The sequence below is a fragment of the Pseudorca crassidens genome, chromosome 14 (assembly GCF_039906515.1).
Source record: "Pseudorca crassidens isolate mPseCra1 chromosome 14, mPseCra1.hap1, whole genome shotgun sequence".
Classification (NCBI taxonomy): Eukaryota; Metazoa; Chordata; class Mammalia; order Artiodactyla; family Delphinidae; genus Pseudorca; species Pseudorca crassidens.
Genome location: NC_090309.1, coordinates 87,394,048 through 87,409,194, shown reverse-complemented (window position 1 = coordinate 87,409,194; position 15,147 = coordinate 87,394,048). Strand labels below are relative to the sequence as shown.

General features: G+C 49.9%; 1 protein-coding gene across 10 annotated transcripts in view; it reads left to right on the top strand.

Annotated features, from left to right (window-relative positions):
• Window positions 1-590: 590 nt before the first annotated feature.
• The window catches only part of RNF144A (ring finger protein 144A), a 114,672-nt gene continuing 100,115 nt past the window's right edge, over window positions 591-15,147 (top strand). For 3 of the 10 annotated variants that reach the window (XM_067703762.1, XM_067703763.1, XM_067703773.1), the window contains exon 1: window positions 1,177-1,394. The gene's annotated coding sequence lies outside the window, so the exon portion shown is untranslated. Of the gene's footprint in view, window positions 777-1,174; window positions 1,395-5,651; window positions 5,674-15,147 lie in introns of those variants that run through there. The other 7 variants (XM_067703768.1, XM_067703764.1, XM_067703767.1 and 4 more) reach the window with 7 other exon arrangements.

The window sequence follows — 15,147 nt, the reverse complement described above, 5'->3', positions numbered from 1 at the left end:
AAGCGTTGTTAGAATTCTTCCCATTGTGCCTTTTCCTTGAAAGATGACATTTGTACAAAGAATTAGACAAAGACATCAGAAGTGCTCATTCATGTTTGGGGAGGAAAAATATTTACTGGAATAACTTCTCAATGTAGATGAGAAGATTTATTATGATTATGATTTTTAAAAAGACGGTTATGTAGTAGAGGAAGACAAATGATGCGGTGTCAAGATAGTTAAGAATCTTGTAGTTTGGGGAAAAATGAGACAAATAACAGCTAAGGATTATGGAATCCTTACAATTTTCCAGTTATGTTGAGATTGCTTTATGCATATTTGCCTTATTAACCCCTGCCAAGATCTCGATGACCATCTGTATTTTTCAGATAAGAAAATCAAAGCACAGAGAAGTTAAGTAACTTGCTTAAGGTCACTGGGCCCGTAGGTGATGGCATTAGAATTCGTGTTGAAGAAAGCTATGGTGGTGGGTTTTCCCATACTTCTGGAGAAAAGAGTCTGTCTATTGAAGGAGGCATTCTTTCATACGCACCAATAGGTTTTGTTCAGATACGCATGCCTGAGACATATAGTTTAGCACTGGTGCAACTTCCAGCTACTAGAGGGAGTGGCAAAGAGAAATCTTACAGGAAAATTCTACCTTCAAAGATCTTTGGCTCTAACAAGCTAGAAACCCTTAAGCATAGGAAGTAAACTGCTGTGCCTGGATCTCGGGAATCCCCAGAAGGAAGGACCAGACAAGTTGCCTCCAGTTCTCCGTCCGTCCAAGCAATCAGGTAGTGGGATGCAAAGACATTTCACGTGACGCTGGCGTGGAAAGGCCCTCAGCCTTCATCTCAATGTCCCCACACGCCGGGGCATCGAGCCCAGGTTCTGGGAGCCCCGATCTGCTCTGAGGCAGTGCTCTTTGTATCACCCGCGCTAAGAGTGTTTTGGGATCACCCATTTCTCTCCTGTCTTGCTGATCGTTTCTTCCCGGCGCATCGGCATCTGGGGCAGTCTTCTGGCTGCCGCCGGACGACATGCCCTGTGTGCCTCTTGGCGGCGTGAGGTCCGGGTGGTCCTCGGGCACCGGGTTTCCCTGCGGGCCTGCGCGGCCCAGGGCGGGGCGCGGCGGGCGGGCGGCAGGGGGCGCTGCGCGCCGGGCGGGGGCGCTCGGGCCGAGCCTGTGCTCCCCGCGTCTTTGTGCCACTCGGCGCCGCCGCCCACTCTCCCCCCGCGGGCCGTGCGCCCTGGCTGGAGGGCGGACGGGAATAAAGGGCAACTCCGGGCGGGGCGGCGGACGCGCAGCGCGGACACCCGGCCCCGGACCGCGGACCTAGGCACGGCGCGCGGAGCCCCGCCTGTGGCCGAGCAGGAGCGGCGGCCCCGGGGCCCCTGCCGCGCGGGACCAGGTGGGTGACGCGCGTCCCCTTTGTGTCGGCCTCGCGGGAGCCGGGCGCGGCCGAGGGGCCCGAGAGAGGTGGCCGTGCCGAGCTGGCCTCGGGCGCCGGGATCGGGCAGGGGCGAGGGCCGGTCCGCGCCCAGGGCGCCACCCTCGCCCTGCCCCTCGGTGGCTCCAGTGCCGCGGCCCCTTCGGGACCCCGCCCGCCTCCCCGGTCCGCCGGGTCTGCAGCGCCGCGTCCCCGCGCTCCGGCCGGTCCCGGAGCGGCCCTGGGTTGGGGGCCGCGGGACGGACGACAGCGGTGGACGGGGTCTGGCGAGGGCGAGCCGCCGGGGCGCGGGGCGGGGTGGGGGCGTCGGGAAGGTTCAGCCCGGCCAGAGTGGGCCGGCGCCGCGTCCTCCGCGGGGCACATCCCGGCGCCCGATGCCCGCGGCCGCCAGCCTCGCTCCTCCAAGCCGTCCCCTCCCCAGGGGCGCGCGGAAAGTTCCCTGTGGGTCTCCCCACCCCACCCTCCGGCGGTGGCTCCCCAGCTTCCCCGTACTGTCCTGGGCACCCAGCTCTTGGCGCTCCTGCGAGCCTGGAGGCTCAGGGTCGCGGGGAGGAACGGGTGCCTCGTGCACCCTTTGATCTCCATAGGCAGACCTCTGGATGGGCACTCCAGAAGTTCTCTCTGCCTGCCCTTTTTCCCAGTGAACAATTATAATAATAATAAAAATCTCGCTCAACAAGTATCCCATGCTGGCCTTGTGCCAGGCCTAAGGCAGGCGGGGTGAGGGAGCCCCAGGGCAGTATCCCCAGCAGGTCCTGCTGCCCTGCGGGGGGAGGGAGCTCTGGTCCCTGAACTAAAAACGGACCTCACATCTTGCTTTGAACTGTTGTGGGAGGAAAGCCTTTTTCTAGGAGCGGGCCTGGGGATCTGATAAGGACACATTCCAGTGAATCTGGCCGGGGGCAGCTGGCAGATAAGCTGTGCGGATAGTAAAGTGTGAGAAGGAAAGTGCTGTGTGTGGACACCTGCCTGAAGAGCTGTGAGCTCTGTGAGTGCCCAGGAGGTAGAGGCAGGGGGAGGAGGGTCCCAGCTGCCGGGGAGCCTGGTACTGGGTCAGAGCTTGAAGGAGGGGCAGGTTCTAGGTGACAGGAAGGGCCCCAGGCCAGAAGGAACTGCCCAGCGGAGGAAGGGGGAAGGAACACAAAGTGTGACCCTCGAACTTTCCCACAGGCCTGCAGCCCAAGTGTTCCCTTTCCTGGTACTGAGACTCAGGACCTGGTCTTGTGCAGTTTTCCAGCACCTTTTTAATTTTTGCTTTTATTATTTTTTAGAGAGTGCAAAGGAATTATGCCTAGAGTGGTCAGATGAGGGTAGATCGTGAAATTCTGAATTCCAGGCCTCCTTTGGCCTTGATCCTGTGGCAGTGGGAGCCACTGATGCTTTTGGAGAGTGAGCTGGGCCCGGATTTAGAGTGGTGAAGGCGGGGTTGAAGGATGGGGACCGCACCTTACTGTCCAGTGTGCGGTGTGTCGCCTTTAGTCCCCAGCGTGGGCTCCCACCTGTGCCCTTGCCCCTTACGAAAGGTCAGGCATGGATTCAGAACCTCAGGAGAAAACAAGGTGCAGATGACCTAATTTTAATGGGAGGGGCCTTTTCCAGATCCAGCACCACTGGGGTTTGGGAGTTTGTTTAAAGAAGCTCTGATTCAAGTGTCAGGCTGCTTGGAAGAGGAGCTGATGAAGGGAGAACCCAAGTGTGGGGGGCAGAGCTTCAGCCGGCCGATGATGGTATGGGCGCCCATGGACCGTGAAGATGGGGGTACTGAAACCGGCAAGAGCACTTACCAATCCCTGTGTTTTAGAAGCGTGTTCCGGTGCCCTTACTTTGATCGAGTGTAATCCCTGCATCCAGTTCTTCACCTGAGTTCAGGGCTTGGCTTGTGGACTCGATGTGGTTTTGGACTTGGAAGGGACTGCCCACACTTCAGTTGAAGCTGCTGGCGTTTAGCGGGTGAACGTGCCGCTAGGCCAGACGGCGGCAGGGCCAGACGCCGGGAGCCACGTTGCCTGTTTTTTCCACTGTGGTTCATAATTTGTCCCCACTGCCTTCTTTTGTGCACACTTCTCCTTCTTGAGAGCCTTTCTCTCTGGTGTAGAGACAGGGGAAGTCTGTCCCCGCAGACAGAGCATCACGGAGCTCGCTGGTCAGCACAGGTCACCAGGCCAGCCGGCCCACTGTGACGGAGGACACTGTCGACTGGAGGGGGGAGGTCAGGGGCCCCAGCGACACAGAGGGCCATGGCTGGCCTGGGCCTGGCATCAGCTCTCCCGACGGTCTGCTGTTCTTTCTCCTGTTCCACCCTAGAACTGGGAGGATGAAGACGTGTCAGCTGCCCTGGGGTCTGGTGGTCTGGAGCCCCCCAGACTCTTCCGGCGCATCTGGCCAATAAGGACCTCCCCTGGATCCCTGGGGTGTGGAAGATGAGAGGCAGCCATGGGGCTGTGAGTAGAATGGAATGCTTCTACGGAAGACGGACCCTCCCCGTATTCCCTTGGGTAGTTTCCTACCTTGGAGACCCGAGAACTAAGTTGAAGGCTCTTTCCTTTAAGACTGGAAAAGTCACGTGAGGCAATCATTTCTGGAACCAGCCTCCTCTCTCCTTTGTTTCTGCATTACTGACACACATGAATACCTTTTCTTAATTAGATGAAGAAATTAAATGGAAGCAACTGTTCACATACCTGCTGGGGATTCGGGCTGAAAGGCAGAGCTTGTACAACTTTCTGACCCAGCTCTGTGACCTTGAGCAAGTGTCTTAACCTCCCTGTGTGGCCCCAGTTCCTTCAACTGTGAAACTAAGGTGTTGGTCTAAATGATTTCCAAGATCCAGATATAAAAATGTGCTGCTTTAAAGGTCTTTTCCAGGAGCCTCAATATTGCCAATGTAACCATTTTTAAAGAATTTTGCAAGAAAAAACATTATATATATATTTTTGCTTTCAGAACAATGGCTTTTCTCAAAGATGATAATTTGAGAGATGGGCTTTGAAGAGGGTGGCTCCTTGGTGATGAGAGTCTGGCATCTTCCTTCTTTCCTGGAATCTAAAGCCTGAATCGGATTGTGTTTCCTGAATGGCCTATAGATAGACGCAGAGTAGGGCTTTCACCAAGGAACAAGTGGACAAGCTGGATGCAGTGTTACAGAGAAAAAATAAGTTCCTGGATAGCATGAAGAAGCATGTCAACCAACATATTATAGTCTCCTGGAGTTTGGCTCCCTGGAGAGCCAGGGAACAGTGGGTGTTCATTTAGCATTTTCCATCACCAGGTGCTGATAGGAAGTGCTCTGTATGCTCGGACCCAGTTCTCACTTGGCCCATAGGATAGGCATCTCTACTGTACCCAACCTACCAAGGTGAGAGGGACAAGGAGAAGCTGTGGCGTCCAAGGCCAGGTACGTGGTACATGTTGAAGCTGACGTGGAACTCAGAGTCCTGTGGAAAAGGATATCCTCCATGACCTTGAGGAGGCAACGGTCTGGGGGGCGGAAGGTAGACAGTCACAGATTGTTCTAGCACTGGGGTCGGTGTGCACCATGCAGTGGGGCGTGGTGAGCAGCCTGCCCGCTGGAGCCATTGATGCTGGCTAGGACCCGAAGGATGAGTCCCGGTTAACCAGGCAAATGAGAAGATCAGGGTCAAATTCTGGGGCTGGGAACAGCAAGAAACTGCCTGGGGTGGGAAGGGAACTTCGGGCCGGCACGGCGGGGCTGAGCCCCTGTCCTGTTGGAGGGTGGCCCGGCTATCTCTGAACCCTGTTCAAACCAAGCTCCTGGGTGCAACGGCGCTGCTTTCACTTCTGGAATCTCCTGGACCATCCCAGCAGTGCGGGGGACTTCCATTCTTTGGTTTTGGAGCCTCTGTCCTAGAAGTCTTCCCTCCTTTTCCCTTCCTGCCCCCAGTTTCCTTGGTAGAGGAGAGAGGCTTCAGGGAAGATGAGAGGAAGCCCAGCGGCAGCCATGGTTTTTACAGCCCAGCGTCGCCACGCTCTGTCTGTGGGGTCACCTGAGCAAGGCTGCTGTGATTCCCCAGGTGATGGCAGCCGGGCCTGCAGTGGGGAAGCTCCGAGCTGGAAGTGAGCCCCAGCGAAGGATGGCAGGGATACTGGGGTCACCCCTGCTCCTGCCGGCTCCACCCTGCGGGCAGGAACCCGGGCAGAGCTGGTGGGGCAGGGAGTTCCAGACCCAGCAGATGGAACCCTATGATATGGTTGACCTGGGACGTGTTTCGGCCTCCGAAGGGTCAGTTTTCAAACAGTCCTTTGAAACAGCATGTTTGATGTTGAGGTGGCAGCGTTTAAAGGTGGTTTGGAGGGAGGTGGGCTGTGCAGGCTGCATCGAAGGAGGACAGAATGCCTTTCGGACTCCACGGGTAGCCAGGGAGCCGTTCCTTGACAGTCTGTCTCTGCATCTGGGACGTGGTCCCTGGCCAGCGGCAGGTGGTGTGTGCATCCCCTCCCTGCTTGTCCTCTGTAGCCGGCAGGTCTTCAGGCGCTCCCACGTTCCAGAACAGCCCCGCTGGCCACCCCTTGCTGCCCCCTCCGCGGGGAGGCTTGCCCACACACCCTACAGGAAGGGCAGCCCCCTGGGCAGAGGGGCTGCTTTCCCCCGCCCCGCTCATGGGTGGAAAGTGTGCAGACCTCTGCATTAGGGGGCCTCTTTGACCTCAAGGTAGAACAGTCTCTTCAGTAGGTGTTCTGAGGCCAGAATCATGCAGATATTGTTTCACTTTCCCGGGACGACTTTTGCGGTTCCCAGTGGTGTCCGCCTCCAGGCTCACCACTGACCTCTTGTCACTTTCCTGCTGAGACACCGTTGCTTGTTAAGTCACACATGTGTCCCTGGATCGAGCTTCTGAGATTCTTCCCCACTTGGTTCCAGCCCGTCTTTCCAGGCTGATCTGTCCGCAGCTTCCACACGTAGGCCCTGGAACATTCTCCCACCACCTCCACGTGCCAAATTCCTAATGATTCTTCCAGGCTTCGCACACATGTTGCCTTTTTTCTTAAAGCTGTGGGGTCATCAACGTGGTAGCCGTGGAGGCTGACTCCTCCAGCACTGGCATCTTGCAGATGAGAAAATGCAGGCACGGAGCAGAGAGGACGGAATGGCAGACCTGGGGCTCCAGCCAGGCCCCTTTCTTTCCAGGCCCCAGCCTCTTCTCCCGTGAGCTGGGAGCCTCTTCTCTACCAGGTGTTTCCACAGCAACGTTTTCTCAGAACCTGTAATTGCACTTAAACCTCTCTACTCTAATTTTCCTGTAACTTTATCATTTCTTTTACTAAATTATAAGCTCTACAAGGGTAGGGACTTCTTCATGTTTGCATTCCCTCAGTGCCTATCATGCTCTCTCTAAATGAATTTTTGCTCTGTGATTGAATCCAAGATAGAGAAACCTGGTTCAAAAGGGAACCTGAGGCGGGTTATCGACAAAGAGATGGGATCAGGGTTCACATTCTGTTCTCCAGCAAGATCTGAGCAAATCGAAAGATGCTTTCTCTTTGGGGAGGTCAGGCCACAGAGCAGGACACTGCAGGATGTGTTCATGAGGATGTCGGGGACCCGGAGCTGAGGGTGAGGCTCCATCAGCCTCATGAGTCTGGATATTTCTAATGGGAGACAGAGGTGCTCTAGGTAAAGAGGTGATCCGGGTTCCTGGAGTGTTTGCCAGGTGAATGTGGTGGGGACCCTCGAGTCACATAGAAGAATAGAGCTGTTAGAGGTTCTGGACCTACAGGGCATGTAAGATAATCCATAGTGGTGAGTATCTGTCCCCGAGGGGTCTGTTTTTTGAGTGCCTTCCCCTCTGCTTTGGTGCATGGGGCCAGTTTGCATTCAAGAGCATCTTGTAGGCTGTGTGTTCCCAGAGCAGCTTTGCTCTGGGAAGTGGGAAGGCTTGCAGACACCCTGGGGGGCTGGCTGTTGGTTATGCCATTAAGAACACAAAGAAACAAACAGTCCCATAAATTGATTTTTCCTGACACCCTGATTGCCACACGGTACTTCTTGGTACCACATGCATGGCTCATAACAGTCCTAGGACAATGGAATACAAAGAGCTTCCCGAAGGCTTTCAGAGCTGGCGCCTTGGGAGCCGAATTTGTTGGCGGAAACTGTATATTTCTTCCTAATCGCTTGGCAGGCGTGAGGCAGCGCCAGTGCTGGTGTGGACCAGACAGAGCTGGGTGTCCCTGCTGGGATCGCAGTTGCTTCTTCTTCTTTGTGTCCTGCTGAAATGTTAGCCTGAGATAGTGGGAGGTAGAGTGGTGGGTGGGCTGGATGTATGAGAAAGAAGAAAAACGGGATCTTTAGTCCCTCAGCTCGTGGGACCCTAAGAAATTGCCTCTGCTTCCGTGTTTATTCTCCCTGCTCCTCCCAATCTCGCTCACTGAGACCTTACTAACTTCCCTCTTGTCCTCAGGCAGACGTGTGATGCTATAGACCCAGGATTTGTGTGCCCCCCAAGTTCGTATGTTGAAACCTGACCCCCAGTGGGATGTTGCTAGGAGGTGGGGACTTTGGAAGGTGATAGGTTTAGATGAGGTCGTGAGGGTGGGGCCCTCATGAATGGGATTAGTGCCCTTGTATTGATAAAGTAGACCCCAGAGAGCTCCCTTGCCCCTTCTCTGTGGGAGGACATGGTGAAGACTGCTGTCTGTGAACCAGAAATGGGTCTCACCAGACACCAGATCTGCTGGCACCTTGTTCTTGGACTCCCAGCCTCCAGAACTGTGAGGAATAGATGTTTGTTGTTTAGAAGCGACCCAGTCTGTGGAATTTTTGTTAGGGATATCTGGATGGACTAAGATAGGCAAAATGGCTCGTCACCAGTCATACTGGGGTGAACCCACTCTGCTGATCATCTTCAGAGACGCTTATAAGGTCATGTTCCCAGACGCTGGGACCTAGGAGTTCAGCATATCTTTTGGGGACACAGTTCAGCCCATAACACACATCTCCCAGTGCCATGCAGTACATGTGCATATGTCCTTGTATGTTACTGTATGTCTGGCCAGCAACACAACACTCCCTGTGCCCTCTGTGACAAGCCATGGAAGGGGCTGGTGGCTGGCCTTGGTTCAGCTGCTCTGACAACCCAGGGTCTCCTGTGTCTGCACCGTCTTGCCCTGGACCCCGGGGCCAGATGGCTCTCCAGGCTGCACTCACACCCGTGTTTAGGTAGCCGGAGAGGTGGGGCAGTTGGTGTCAGATCCATTTGTCTTTCTTTATCATGGAAACCACCCTTTCCAAAAGCACCACGGCTGCCTCTGTTTCTGTCTCATTGCGGTGGGCTGGACGGCAACTCCAGGGAGTAAGAGATGCTGAGAACGTGAGAGACCACGGGAGCAGGGAGAGCGTCCCCGAGTGGACAGGACAGGACAGAGCTTCCGGGGTGGTGCGTGGCTAGACTGTGATTTAATACAATGTCTTTGCTGCTGTCACTTGCTCTTCTCTGAAAGGCAAGAATCCGTATGGGATGAGATCCAGACCACTGTGCACGTGGCTTAAATGTTCGTGGTGTCTCGCCAGTGTAGTGCAAGCACCCCTGAATCTCCCGTGGATGTTTGTGGTTTGGGGTGCAACGAGGGCCAGGAAATCTGTCCAGTCTTGTTCATTTCTGTATCCCTCTAACACCTGGCACACGGTAGGTGCCCAGTAAATATTTCTTGAACTTAGTAGGCGTCTTTTTCCTTCAAAGATGTTCCAGTCCAGAAACAATCTCGTCATTCCTTCTTTCTTCTTGTTCATTCATTCACTTGGCAAAATGGTTTTGGTCCTGGGGGTTGAAAGGCAGATGAAGGAATAGACAGTGAGGGTGAGCCATGGGGGGTGGGGCGGGGGGACTGGTGAGGCGTTTCTAGAACAAGATAGGGTGTGCTGTTCAGTAATCAACAGGACGGACAGGTATCAATCTCGTAAACTTTTGTAATTTTATAAATTGCAGTTTCACTAAAAACAATCACTTGGGACACATAGGAATTTCCATATAGCAACACTGCTCACTCTCCATCTCTCCTATTTGTGAAATAGCTCCAACGTAAGGTGCATGCTTTTTAATATGCTCAGTAAATATTCATTGAGCCCTCACCCTAAGCCAGGTCCTGGGCTGTGGAATGTGCAAACGTGATAAGTCTCTGAAGGAAATGTTTTCAGTTTGTCCTTCGATGAATGTACCCTTCCTACAGCAGAGTGGCCGGGAACAGTTCTTATCTGTTAATACTTTAATCACTCCTAGGATTCTTTTCCTTTGGCCTGAAGCCATGCTTCCTTGATAGTGACCTTGTTTTCTCCCTGTCCCCAGCCACATGCAGCTGGTCCAGCCTTTGTCCAGGAGGACCAGCTCGACTGCCCGAGGGGGCCGCTGGTTGGAGGCCTTGAGCTGTGTCCTGGGGCCTGACAGATAAGGCCTCTCTTTGGGGACCTCTTCCTGGTACAGCAGGAGCAAACCAAAGGCGGGCAGGCAGAGGGGAGTGCGGGTGGAGGTCCGGGCTGTCCAGGCAGCAGCCACTCGTCCTGTGGGGCTGCTGAGCCCTTGAACTGTGGCCAGTTCCACGTGAACTGTGTCCTGAGTGTAGAAAGCATCTGGCTTCCAAGATCTAATGTGAAAAACAGAATGCAAGATATCTCATTAATAACGTTGAAGTTGATTACATGTTGAAATGATTTTAGTTTGGCTGTATTGGGTTAAATATATTACTAAAATGAATTTCCTTTGCTTATTTTTACATTTTATTTTTAATGTGGATACCAGAACGTTTAAAATTACCGATGCGGCTCTCCTGATATTTCCTTGGACTGATGGTCCAAAGGGACTTGGAGGGGTGAGTTTCTTTTTCAGCTGACAGACCTTGTGACCAGCCCAGCTCTGCCCCCTTCTAGAACCTGGCCACCCGGGGACTCGGCACTGGTGGGGCCAGCCAGGAGCGGGTCTGGGCCTGACTTGTGTCGAGTTTACTGTCACTGGACGGTTCTCTCTTGAGTTTAGTCCTGGATGCTTGAGATTCCTGCCCAGCTCGGCCCATCCTCTTCTCCACAGCCTTCGCTATTCAGATTCAAGCATTCCACTGAGTCCATTCAGTACCAATTCAGATGCAAGTCCTGGACTTTTATGTTTTATGTGTAAAAGGAGGGGCTCGCCTTAGATGAACACTTTTCTTTACAAAGCTCCTTGATCATTGAAATCTGCCTCGACTGTCAACTTCCGGCCTCGGGTTAATAGCCGCCCTCCTGGTTTTCTCTCCCAAGTCCCCCATGGCTCACAGTGTCCACCTGGCTTGCCCTGGGACATCGGCTTCTGGCCACCCGCTGTCCAGGATCAGGTCAAGTGTATCCACCAGTCCTCCACCACTAGATGCCCAATGGAGGCTGGTTGAGAGAATCCTCTCCCACACATGTCCCCTCTTGGTGAATCTTGCCACCTGTGCCTGGCCTGAGTCCACACATCTCGCCTAAGATGTTCTAGAGTGTTTTCTCCAGCTGGTCAGCCACCCACCCAGGCATCCTTCTCTAGCTGACCTCCGGAGAGCTGTCGTCCTCATTCCCGGCAACGGTGCCTGCCTTGTTTGCATCCCCGCTTTCAGAGCTGCCAGCTTTTTTTTCCCTGCATCTTTGAGATGTGTTTCTTTCGCCTGCCTTTTCCATTCTCTGGCCTGCTTTCCTTGGCTGGCTGTATTCCCCGCAGTCACTGGACACACTGCCATGGTCCAGGGCGACCCAGGATACCTCTGCCTCCACATCACCTGCTTTTCCCTGCATCCCAGGCTCACTTCCGTTTTCCTGACTCGGCACTCTGCCTTCTCCTGTGGTCATCCTGGCTCACCAGCTGCTTCTCTTCCTGCCGGTTCCTGGGAGCTCTGCGTGGCCCCTTTGGACCTCATCCTGGCTCTGAACTGCCCTGGCATTTTGTGGATGACACGGAGTTGAGTCAGCATCCTTTCACTCGCGATCACAGCAGGCACGGTGCCTAGGGCCTGCGAGCTTTGCAAAATTGAGTATTTTAAAATCCTGGAAACAAGTATTAGCTCCAAAGTATTATAAAAAAACAAGAAACAAAAAGAAGCCCAAAACCTGAAAAGCCAAAATTGATGGTAACACCCGTGTCGTGTTATGTCAACAAAATATAACTGTCATTTAGTCAGCTGAGAGTTAAGACACAGTTATATAGAAAATCATATTTAACCTGAAATGAGGGTACTTTTTAGTGTTTGGCATGATTCATGGTGGGGCCTCTGGGAGTAAAACATCCCTGAGGTAAGCACTGCTCTCCATGCTTTTGCCTTCTGAGATTCAGACTTCCCCATTTATTTATCACACGCGCCTCGCTAAATGGCAGGCCAGGCCTATCACTCATTTTTGAATTCCCAGCACAGGGCCTTTTACACCCAGCTTCAGTGTGCTAAACTTTTATCGCAATTCAGTACGTTAAAAACATAAATAAATGAGGGACATTAAGATACTGCCTGAAGGTTTAAAAGTTTTCTCTTTTTTCTGAAACACTACCATATGGTAGTTTTTAAAACCACTGACATTTATAAACGGACCCCACGTGACAAAAACCCTTAGATGAACTGCTAATAAAAATAATCATCTAGAAGCTGCAAATGTAGTTTGTATCATTTTAGCTTAGATTGTGTGTAGATCTTTCCTTCCATGGACCCCATGTACTTTATACCACTCTGCTTATCTAGAAATCAGTCTAGTTACAGTGTAACTACCGTTATGTGATAATAAATACCTTGGGTAGTAAGATAAAACATTTCTGGGTTAAAATTTTTTTTAATTGAAAAACAATCCTAAGATAAGTTAGCTACAGGGAAAATTTGCTAATATGATGAGGTGAGCCCTGCTGCAGAGCAGGGAGCATTTAAATATAAATCATGTTGCCTCAGCAGGAAGAATGAATTGCTAGGTCTAATCTGGGGGAAGGGATGACTGAAGGATAAATGCATGATTTTTATTTGTAACCACATGATTACTTCAGACAGTTGCACTTTGGAGAATTTTGCTCAAGGAAATGATACTAAATCTGGAGTAAAAGAAGTGCTTGAGGCCCAAAGGCTCTTCATTTGTTTCTTTGTGTGTTTTTAATAATAGCCCCAAATGGCAAACATCTAAATATGGATAAGCAAATATCCCGCTCTTATTTGGTAAGATTTTTAGAGATTATGGTCATGGGAAAATGTTTAAAATACATCATTAAATGAAAACAATTATGAGACTGAAGTGTATACATGATATGTGTACAAAGATGGAAAATATACCACAGAAAGGAAATCCTAACTCACAAGGATTGTGACATTTTTTTTCTATTTTTGATTTTTTAAATTGTGGTTCTGTTTAATTTTATAGTGGACTTATTTCAGTTTAAAAACGTTTAATTATAAATTCTTCACTCCCCCCTCAAAAAATTTTATTATTTCATATACAACAAATATATTTCAGCAAATAACTCTGTGTCTCAAGTGGACGTTCTGCTGACAGGGCTTGAAGAGAAATGAGTGTAAACTAGTAGACATCCCTTCTGTTAAACAAGATAAAGCAATACAAACACTGACATTTTTCCCGAAAGGGGGCTCTTTCAGGCTGGCTTGTAGCTAATGCCCCTGCATCCCAGCAGTGGCAGTTCATGTCAGAACCATGACTCGCCCTGTGAAGTCCGGGCACCTCCTAGCCCTGTGGTTATGGTCACTGCCTGAGCTGAACGGAGCAGGACTGCAGGCCCGGTGGCTCAGAATCCTGCCCCAGACTTCACATCTCATCGGTCACTTCTGCAAAAACCTTTAACCTCTCTGTAAACGGTCCCATTTTATTCACCTAAAAAGTGAGACTAGTACTAGGGCTACTTCTTTTTTTTGGCTCCTCTGAGGATTTCATAAATCGCCAATGAGAAAACCTGAAGAAACGCCTTTAAGCTCTATCCAAAAGGCAGAGTCACGAATAAGTCTTCAGAATTCCACAGGGACGGGGGCAGCCAGGTATGAGATGTGAGGAAGTGGTGAGGGGTCTGGGAACTCGGACAAATACTGCCTCTAAATGCACTCAAATTCCATCGGGGAAGCACGTCCTGGCTGGATATAATACTGCCCTTCTGGTCCACAGAAATGGAAAGTATTAGACCCATCAAGGCTGTTATTTTCTCTAGCTTTTCAGCTGTTTCTGTTGAGCACAGTCTAAATGAAATAATGCCACATTTCTTCCTTTCCTTATTTTTCTCTTTTGATTGTTGTTTTGCTTTAAATTTTCAGTGAAAATGCTCTAAACCACTGCATTGCTGGTAGACATGGCAGATACAGGCTATGGGCTGAGGTTACTCCTACGTGCATTTCTTATTGAAAGCTCACACTCCTTATGTTTTATGTACCATCTTAACCATCACAATTTTAGCCTAGCTAGATGTTTATCAATTTTATTGATCTTTCAAAGAATCAGCTCTTGTTGCTTTTCTCTGTTTTGTTCTGTTTATGATTTCATTGATTTTTGCTCCAGTTTTTATGATGTCTTTTCTTCTGCTTGTTTTAGGCCTAAGTTGCTCTCTTTACTCTCGTTTTCTAAAGAGGAAGCTTTGATTATTGGTTTTAGATCTTTCTTCTTCTGGCATATAGGCATTTAATGCTATAAATTTCCCTGTAAGCACTGTGTTTGCTACATTCTGCTCATCTTGATAAGTTATATTTTAATTTTCATTCAGTTCAAAATATTGTTAGTTTCTCTTGAGACTTCTTCTTTGGCCCATGTGTTATTTAGAAGTGTGCTGTTTAATCTCCAGATAGTTGGGGATTTTCCAGCTATCTTTCTGTTATTGACTCCCAATTTAATTCCATTGTGAAGTGAAAGCATACTCGGTATGATTTTTGTTGTTTTTGTTAATTTGTTAAAATGTGTTTTATGGCCTAGAGTGCTCCATATGAAGTAGCAGAATGTGTATTCTGCTGTTGTTGGATGGAATATTCTATGTGTCAAATAAATCAAGTTGATTGTTTAGTGCTGTTCAGGTCAGCTATGTACTAACTGCATTTCTTCTTGCTGAATCTGTCCATTGCTGAAAGGAGTGGGGAAGCCTCTAGCCATAATAGTGGGTTTGTCTATTTCTCCTTGCAGGTCTGTCAGTTTTTGCGTCTGTATGTTGCCACTATGTTGTTAGGTGCATACACGTTTAGTATTTTTATGTCTTCTTGGAGAATTGACTCCTTTATTGTTATGTAGTGTCCTTCTTTATCCCTGATGATTTTCCTTGGTCTGAAGTCTGCTTTGTTTGAAATTAACATAGCTACTCCAGCTTTCTTTTATCATTAACATGTTATGTCTTTCCCCATTCCTTTATTTTTAACCAGAGTCTTTTTATTTAAAGTGGGTTTCTTTAGACAACATATAGTTGAGTCTTGCTATTTTATCCACTCTGAAAATCTCTGACTTTTAACTGGTATGGTTAGACCGTTCACACTTAAAGTGATTATTGATATAGTTGGATTAATACCTACCATAGTTGAAATTGTTTTCTATTCATGACATCTGTTCTTTGTTTTTTTCTCCCCCTTTTTCTGACTTCTCTGGTTTTGAGTATTTTATATCATTCTATTTTATCTCCTCTATTGGCATATCAGTTATACTTATTTTTAAACTTTTTCAGTGGTTGTCCTAGAGTTTGCTATATATATATAGTATATATATATATATGTATGTATTCAATACACATATTTTACTAAACTAAGTCAGCTT